Source organism: Miscanthus floridulus, chromosome 14 (assembly GCF_019320115.1).
Source record: "Miscanthus floridulus cultivar M001 chromosome 14, ASM1932011v1, whole genome shotgun sequence".
Classification (NCBI taxonomy): Eukaryota; Viridiplantae; Streptophyta; class Magnoliopsida; order Poales; family Poaceae; genus Miscanthus; species Miscanthus floridulus.
Window position 1 is genome coordinate 10,099,169 of NC_089593.1, and position 9,940 is coordinate 10,109,108.

The 9,940-nt window shown below is 41.7% G+C and overlaps 1 long non-coding RNA gene across 1 annotated transcript; it reads left to right on the forward strand.

The window, feature by feature from the left end:
* Nucleotides 1-4,291: 4,291 nt before the first annotated feature.
* Nucleotides 4,292-4,701, forward strand: LOC136505109 (uncharacterized). Its single transcript, XR_010771097.1, has 3 exons — nucleotides 4,292-4,371; nucleotides 4,455-4,547; nucleotides 4,629-4,701. It is a non-coding gene; the product is annotated as an uncharacterized lncRNA (long non-coding RNA).
* Nucleotides 4,702-9,940: the final 5,239 nt, after the last annotated feature.

Sequence of the window (9,940 nt, forward strand, 5' to 3'; positions counted from 1 at the left end):
GTGAACCTGGTTTGCCGCTTCGTGCTCTGTTTGTTTGTCTCGATGAATCCAAAACCAGAAACAAAGAACGCGCACTCAACAGCTTGGCGATGGTGAACAGCACATATCTAATGAAATGTATAGATAGATATCATGTATATTTGAAAACCATCATTGAACAGTGCACTCTGACTGTTACATGTCATTTCAGTAGTTTATGCAGCCCTTAAACTTCTATAGAAATCATCTAGCGTTGCTACTGTGCTACATGTAATGTTTCCTGGATGTGGGTCACTATTACAAGGAAGTTAAGATGCTGAAAAGCTGTTAAGATGGCATGCTGTTAAGATGCTGAAAGCAGCACTTGCTTCTATTTTTTTTTAATGGTACCACTTTCTTATTATCACATATTCGGTGCTTGACATCTACATTCTAGAGCTAAAAATGGCGACTGCAACATCTTTGATTGCCAGGTGCCTAGGACCTTGTGATAAAAATTGAATAATAGGATGCAAATAGGTGCGTATGTAAAGAAATCTTATAAGACTGGATATGAATCCACCAAACCTCTATTGTGCACTGGAGCTGCGAATAGATTTTGCAACAGCACAGAATAGGTTTGGAATCCAATGGGTGGAAGTATGGGGTGTTAAAAAAATGAAAAAATAATAGGGAAAAGATCTATGCTTTATCACTTAATTAATAATAATAATCACTTGATTGGGCAGTACAATATCCAAATAGACTACGACAAGATTACAAAAAAGCACAAAGTGTTTGGGTTTTAGCTGCTTACCTAGAAAGTTATGGTTACACAAACTGAAAGGTGATTGATCAAGGACCGGACCAGTGAACAACTGACCTACAGATTGCCAGAGACCTGCATGAGTAAAATAGTTTGCATTACCTAAAAGAAAAGTTAACAGTAAATTCTGCTATAACATAAGCATCTAAAGCTAGAGCCGCTATAAAGTGATAAAATTTCTTTGCACATTGTCGATAAAAGCTGATTACTTGGGATAAATAGGTAGAGATGTCCAAATCACATGAAAACAATCCCAAAAGAACCATATCAAGAAGATTCTGTAGTGCTGGACAACCAGGAGCAATAAAATTCCAACAAGTCAAATGAACAAAGGAAGCAATGACTACATTTAACTGTCACCTTATCCATCCATAAATACTAAGGGAAGTCAAAGAAACACATCATTTGGCATCAGAATAACCAAAAAGAAGATAAAGAACAAAAATAGTGAACCTACACAAGTAGCAGTTAGGTGATTGAACTATTTGATTTATATCAGTTGTGCACATAAAAATAGTTAACCGACAGCAAATTCAGCAAAAAAACAACCTTGACAACAACAAGGGACCAAAAGTAGCGTAGTGATGAGTCGGTCACCTATCAAGGGCCTCAGGTACTTCTGCTTGCAGATCTCAAAGATCTTCATGGAGTAGCGGTTGTCCTCCAGCTTGGTGAAGCCGCTGAGGTACCTCTCCACCTCGTCCCACTCACCGCCCTGCACGAGGTCCTCGAAGTGCTTCATGTTGAACTTACATGGGAACTGCATTTTCTAAATGGTCTGGATGTTAAATTGTAGAGTGATCTTCTGAAGATTTGGTGTGTGCTGGAGAAAGCTAAGTAATGCATGAAGATCTCCAGACAGACACCAATCAACAAGACAAAATGTTCTTAACTTGTGAAACATAGGGCAACATTCCAAGTCCTTTTTTAAATTAAACTGAATTGCAAATGGATAAATCCAAGTCATGACTTAAACTTAAGATCTAATCATGCGATGATATATACTGAGGTGGATATATATGAACATTGAATATATAAGCACTGCATTTAAATATTATAAGCTCATCTACAACATTTACGCTGAAAGGAAAATCATCAATATCCCTAGTTTAGTTATTCATCAACTGAGAAATTGAAAGAACTAAAGCGTATGCAGAACAAGTTATGGATACATATCATAAAAAACTCTTACATGTATTCACCACAACCTGGTCTTTCAAAGCACATGGATGCATAGCAATTGACTTGGACTTTATTACTTTTCATGTTAATAGATGTAGAATATAGTTGGTTAAATATATCGTGAACTAAAAAAAAGAACTAAAGTTCATGACAAAATAAGGACAGGGTAACTTCTTACATATATCATAGTATCTCCACAACCTGATCTGTAAAAGAACATTCATGGATAATTATATCATGAACTAAATTTAATTTAGTAGCTGGATAATTATATCATGAACTAGCAAATTAAAAGAACTAAAGTTCATAACAAAATAAGGACACAGGCGACAGAAATACGAGAGCGGTCATCATTTTCCCCTGGGCTAACACCAAATCTGCACTTGACAAAGCTCAAGCGTTTCGCAGACGGGGAGATGAACTCACAGGCTTCGAAAATGCACGAGGTGATCTCAAGATCCTCGAGCGCTGGACATCTCGAAAAATCCATGACATATTCTTCGGTGTACACACGCTCAATATGCATCACCGGTGAGCGGGCACGGCGCCGGCCACCGGCGGAGCCCAGCCGCGCTGCGCTCTGGCCGGGGACGGCCACCGTGGGCGGATCCGGGGCTGCGCGGGGCAAGGAGGGGAGGGACCGGGGCCGGATGCCGGCGGGAGGAGAGGAGGAGGCGGATCCGGGGCGGTGCGGGGCAAGGAGGGGAGGGGCCGGGGCCGGCCGCCGGCGGGAGGAGAGGAGGGGAGGGGCCGGGGCGGCACGGCGGATCCAGGGCGGCGCGGGGCAAGGAGGGGAGGGGCCGCCGGCGGGAGGCAGTGAGAGGGAGCGGGGGCAGGGAGAGGAGGGCCGAGCAGGCGCGAGTGCGTGCGTGCGGCGGCCGGCGGGTTAGGGTTAGCACTTCTTTGTTTTTTTATTTATGGTGTGCATATATTTTTCTGTGCGTGCATATATTTTTTTCTTTGTGTTTTTAAAGCACCGACATAATAAATTGAGTTTTTCTGTGAGTTCTGATTTTTTCCATGTGTGTATTGTCACGCACAGAAAAATCATACAATTATTCTGTGGGTTTTCGTATTTTTCTGTCGGGATATTTTGAAACCGACAGAAAAATCGTAATTTTTCTGTGCGTACCGAAAAAAACGCACAGAAATTTTTTTCACGCACAGACCAATTCGAGTTTCCAGTAGTGCGAACACACTCAGATGGCTCCATGATAGAGGGTTACAATTCCGAAGAAGTCGTCTAGTGCTGCCAAGAGTGGCTAAAAGTACAGAGAGGGATTGGTAATCCCGATTCTCGTCACAAGGGAAGGCTAGCTGGGAAGGCACAAGTGGTAGAAAAGTGTTCCTCTACAATGATTACAGAGATGTGAGTCGGACGCATTACAGTGTCTTGCAGAGTATGGCAGTGATGCCACCGTACATTGATGAACACATGGCTATACAGTGCTTCCTACCAAACCGAGTCATACAGTGCTTGTCACGTGGAATGAGAAAGTTCCACGATTGGTACTTGCGTGCTCAGATAATAGAATTAGAAATCTTACAAGCATGGATCCCTGCCGGCACATTTGAAGCCCCAGGTGGGCAAATTGCCATTGAGTTTAAGGATATCCAGGCATGCTTCCACCTCGGACGAATGGAAATGAATCTAATTCGCATGTGGTGCCTATAAGTCCCTGCCCTCTCGATATGATATGAATGTAATCTTTTGATTTTATTGTAACTAACCCGCGCCGTGATTTGTAGAATGCAAACGGACTTTGTGAGAAAGAGGCCAGCTCTAAAACACGGGTATATAGACCCTTCACCTATAGCATCAACAAATTTTAATTACCCTAAAGAGTGGAAACTAGATTGCAAAGAACTAGGAGCTGGAAAGACACTTAAGGAGAAAGAGGACATCAGGAACAAGAAAATATTGGAAGAGTCTCTCAAGGTTGCGGCATACATTGCCCTATGTTTTAAAAATCTCCAACAACATGATACTATATGGATACCATACCACTTCAAGTAAGTTCGACGGTACACTTAGCTATGTTCAATATACTTTGTTCGATGCAAAAGAGCTTATGTGTTCCTTCTATGACAAAATTCATGCAGCGATCACTGGATTTGCATAGGCGTCTCGCTCTCACATAGCATGGCATGGGTCTTTGATTCAGCGGATTTCCTAGTCGAGACATACAAAGACTTCATAGCGATTGTCAAGACGTATACATATCGACAATCCTCATTTTAGCTACTATGTTTGTATACATACTTGTAAGGTTCAATGTGGGATACTAACAAGTTGCATTTGCTAAAACCATTGGAATAGAGCATTCAGGCAATATGTCCAGGAACATAAGGGGAGGCATCATCCAAATAGGAAAGAAAAGTTGTATGTCAAAACTCTATGTGCGGTAAGTGTCATTTACTTTGATACTCCATATATTACGTGTCTGTCAATAGCATTACATAACATCTCCATATGCAAAACACACAGTGCCCCAAGCAGAAGCCTGGGAGTCTACATTGTGGATACTACACATGTATTATGATGAGTACCATCGGTGGCTACAACAGAAACCCCAATCTGGTAAGTTTGAACCTCTTCGCTCGTAGTATGAAAAGTTCGCATATGTTGTGATATAGTAAACCTAAACTTGTTCTCTTGTAGTTGGAGAAAGATAAAGACACGAGAAGGAACCCATACAAGGATGATGAGCTCTTAGAGATGGTCGGCGACCTTTGCAACTTCATAATTGACCAGATTGTGTATCATAAAGGCACTTACCATCATCTTCTTTCCGACTTAGGTAGTAATCCTCTATACCAACACCTTCGTGAGACTGATTGGTTAGCCCTAGGCCGTTGATGACAATGTGGACTTGTGGTATAGTTTGGATCAAACTTTGGAACGGTTTGGACTTTGTTTTGCATGTGGACTTGTGGATTTCTTAATGGACTATGTTATAATGATGAACTTCATAATGGACTATGTTGTAATGATGGATTTTTGTGAATTATGATTTGTGATGATGTTCTAAATAATGGTCTTGTGTTTGTGGATGTATATATGTATATTTGTGGCGGTTAGATTCGAATTTGAATTATATATATATATATATATATATATATATATATATATATATATATATATATATATGTGTGGTCAGATTTGAATTTGAATTATTTATTTATTTTGCTGGAAAATCCACTGTAGGGGCGGTTCAAGAACCGCCCTTACAAATACACACAGCAGGGGCGGCTGGTGATACAGCCGCCCTTACAGAAGTCCACTACAGGGGCGGCTGATATTACCAGCCACCCCTACAGAGGGCACTGTAGGGGCGGCTGAAAACACCAGCCGCTCCTACAGAGGGCACTGCAGGGGCATTCAGGAAACCGCCCCTACAGAGGCACCCTCTGTAGGAGCACCCTGGGAAGGACGGCTGGCGCAGCCGCCCCTACAATTAACTTCTGTAGTAGTGCCTGATAATTGTTTCTTCATTATAGTAATTGGTTCCTCGGAATAATTTTCCTTCAAAATTATGGTAATTCACCTTAGAATCGTTGTAAATATTTTATGGTAAATTGGCCTCGTCATTATAATATCTGGTTCCCGAAACCAAACCGTTGGATTCCAAATTGTAGTAACTCCCATCCCATATTCGACTCCTAACTTTCGAATTAGCATAACCACCATTTCATGGTAAATAGGTCTTAACATTACAGTAAACGGTTCCTAACAAGTTCATGCAAAATATGGTATCTCTCCATCCTAATCTTTCATCTCTAGCTGTTCGGACTATCGTAACTATTTCTTGGTTATTTTTGTGATCTCGTTGGTATAGTTACTTGTTCCTAATTCTCGTCATTTTATATACACGATGGCCTACTAATTATCTTCATTCTCGTAACCCATACTATGTATTCCGATGTAGTCTGCACAACAGTTCTTGTATTCTCATAACCCTCATTCACAAAAAGCTTGCATATGCTTGGAAACGTCATGCACGTAAGCAGGTTACCAAAAATTTTGTGCAGGCTAGTGCAGGTACGCATGCCGGCGTTCCCGGTCCACATGCAGCCCAGAACGAAAGGAAGCTTCTTCCGACGGTGATTCCGCACTGATTAATGACAGGCGCTTGATTTAGCGGCTGCTCACTCGGGAGCCAAGCCACGCGTAATTACCGGTCCATCGGGTGGACCACGTGTAATTAAGCCAGCGCGGTTGCTGCGTCGCTCCACTGGTAGAGAACCGAGCTTTACTCCCGGTGGAAAACCCCCTCTAGTCCCGGTTCCCCACCCGGGAGCAAGCATCCGGGACTAAGGGCAGTCCCAATGCTAGAAACTACGTATAGTTTCTATACCTATTAATTTTCATAGACACTATGTATAGAAACCATGGTTCCAATGGATAGTTTCTACAGAACAATTTTTTATCCAATCACATACACTCTCTCTCCATTCGCTACCAATCACATCCCTTCGTGTCTTGGTTCTCGTGTAGACATGGTTTCTAACTTAGACCCGGTTTCTATGATTTTTGTTCTCTCTCTTCAATAACTACATTGCCACATCAGCAAAATGCTTAGGTGGCAGTACAATTAATGCCCATAGAAACTATAGTGGTTTCTGCATTGGGAGTGCCCTAAAGGGGGGCCCTTTAGTCCCGGGTCAGGAACCGGGACTAAAGGAGGACCTTCAGTCCCGGTGAGTAACACCAACCGGGACTAAAGGTGCCTCCTGACATGCCACGATGGCCGGCACCTTTAGTCCCGGTTGGTAATACGAACCGGGACTAAAGTTTTTTTTCTTTTTTCTTTTTTTTTCTTTTCATTTTTTTGTTTTCTTTTCAAAATAGGTTTTCGAAGTCGTATTGTACGCTGCTAATTATACATTTATACGCGCATATAGTATGTTTCGGTTCAAGCACAATGAACGTATTAAATCACACAATTCAAGCATAGAAATATATATATATATATGCATGCATGCATCGTATATATATTTACATGCATGCATGCATATGTGTATTTTACATTATATTATTTCATGTGCATATATTACAAAAGATTGCATTATAGTTGTTGTGACATAACAAGTTTCCTCTCATCCTCTAGCTTGGCTTCAATGGCAGTGTTGGGTCGAAGTAGAACTCGCCCTTGGAATCGATGACCTGCTCATTAAAAAATCCGGCTATAGACTCTTGAATTGCTTTGATTTGGTCTTGCCGTATGACCTTTTCCTCCAACCATCGAGTCTACAGGTTTGAATTAAAGGAAAATAAATTAATATATGTACATATATATATAAAGACATAGTAACACAATCAATAATAATAATTAAATGAATATATAGTGTATTTTTAACGTACTTTGAGTCTCTCTGTAGGAGTTCTTTGGGAGAGCACCTTGATAAACTTGCAAACATAGTAACCACAGTAGTTGTTCCCCTGTTCCTGCCTCAGACACCACTTTACGAGAAAAAGATTTGTCATCCAATCTGGTGATCCGGTGAAAGCTATATGTTTAATTAATAAAGATGATGCGATTCAGGGGACTTACTTTCAAAGGGATTACATTCAGTGGCGCTTTGTATTTTTCCATGTGTTGCTTCTCAATAAAGGTTTTCCAAACACTGCCCAATAAAAAATTTGCCACGTCATCAGATATAGTTAATCATCATGTTTGTGTGTATATAGTTGCTAGAGATCCCGAAATTACCTCTAGATAATATCTATCATATCTTAGTAGTCTTGTTGTGGTTTTCTCATCGAGTCATAGATTATCAAGTGACTTTTCACCAGATCGATGTCCATCAATATCCAGTGATTGCTGCATGTGTTTATAGGATATAACGCATAACACTCATTAATTAACTAGAATCAACATATGAGCCATTAAGGATATGATCGACATGATTAACACTCACTTGAAGTTATAGGGAAAGAGTATATCCTTCTTGTGGCGTTGGTTCACTAAGAAGTTCATGAGGTTACTCTCTGACTCAGACTTCCAATTAGTCTTTGGAGTAATTGGGTCTTTGAATACTATATGGGGATCAACAAAACCAATTTCATTGTAGCATTCCTTTCTGAGCTCTGTCATTGTAAATCTGCATATATATAGTACTTGTTAGGATAATTTATATGCATATACACACATATGATGAGTTTAATAATAGATCGAAAGAATTATTACTTACAGGCAATAGCAGCTAATGATAACTTTGTCTAAAGAGGTCAGGTGGCATAGTTGATGAAATTCTACAAAGTCAACATACATAACATCATCGCCACGGAACCAATGTTCGTCTCTAATTCTGACACCAACGCAGAAGTCTCCACTGGTAGACGCCTGCATGTACCACTTATTTAGCAGGTACATTTACGTCCCCAGATCAGATAAGGCTTGAGGGTTGTATAGACTCTGGCCTAGTACAAATTTTTTCTTCCAAATATCAACCTCCGCCGCACTCTCAATGTTTCCATCACCAAACATCTGGTAAAGGTTGAGACCAGTCTCATCAAGAAATTCACCAAGGTGATCCAAATCGACATCCGGAGGTATGTTTGCCTGATGCATTAATCCTAAATTCGAACCATATTCATTACCAACAACTAGCGGGGGGATTGATTGGTGCGCTTGTTGTCCGAGTTGGGCAACTCCTTTCCCTGCCCGCTTCTTTTTCTGTGCCGCCTCAATTGACTTGGTGAGAGTGCGGTCATAGTCTGATAACGTTGATTTGGACGGCTTACGAGATTCCCGCTGTTGTTGCTGGTAAGAAGTCACCTTTTTTCTTAGAATATCTGGAGCTACGAAGAAGTACGGTTTCTCCGGGTTTCTCCTTGCTTCTTGATTCATTTTAAGTTTGTCATAGAATCTAGACATGTCTTTTTTATATGCATCAGTTCCTTCTTCCTTCTCTTCAGATATTATTTTGAGAATAGCCCTTGATTTCATGGTGGCTTTCTTTGCAGGCGGGGACTGGTTCTTCGTTTGAGGGGCTGGCCTCTTGCTAGGCTTCTTGGTAGGCAGGGGCGGGGGAGGCGTTGGAGACCTCCTTGGAGGTGTTGGCAGTGGCGTTGGAGACCTCCTTGGAGGTGGCGGCTGCGGCGTTGGAGACCTCCTTGGAGATGGTGTGGATGCAGCCTCGTCTTCCAACACAATGTCATCGTACAGAGCACTATGATGATCTGGCGATTGAACAATTGGATTTAGGTTGGGGGAGGATCTGCTACAAAAAAAGGAATGACATATTATTATGAGCAGATTGTTAATTATTTAAGCCAATACAAATTAATGATGTAGTGTTTTCATCCGCACGTACCTATGGTGAGGTAGTTCAGGAGGAGGTGGAGCCGACATCCCTGGAATGATGATGTAGCGCTTGCGCCATAGAAAGAATGTCTTCTCTGCTTCTCCTAGAGTCTTCTCGCCATCACCTCCAGGAATGTCAAGAGGCAAATCACTAAAACCTTTTTCAGCTTTATCTACCGAGATGGTAGCATATCCTTCTTGGATTATATTCCCATGAATCCTTGGTGTCTTGGTTTGGTCGATAGGATTAACAAGACCGATAGCCACCTTGATTGTGGAATTCTCCTTCGGAATGTGTAGCTCACACATTGTACAAGGTTCAGTGACGTCATCCACAGGGAAGCGCAGTCCTGTGTCCCCTTGATTTGGTATCTCCGTGGAAGCGCAGCTGCTTTTCAACTGAATAGATTGGCTAATGTTGATTCCTGGCTCTAATGCCTGCTTACTTGCACTCACTGCTATTTGCACTTGCCTTCTGATTTCCTCCTGCATTCTCGCTTCAAGGTTTTTTTCCCGCTCCTGTGCTTCACGCACCGCTTCCTCCAACCTCTGGAGCCGCTGTGCCTCTTCTTCCTTCTTTCTCTGGCGACTTCTGTAGGAAGGTCTGTCCTGAGGGAATCCATGCTCCCACGAGACACTTCCTTTGCCTCTAGTTCGGCCACCA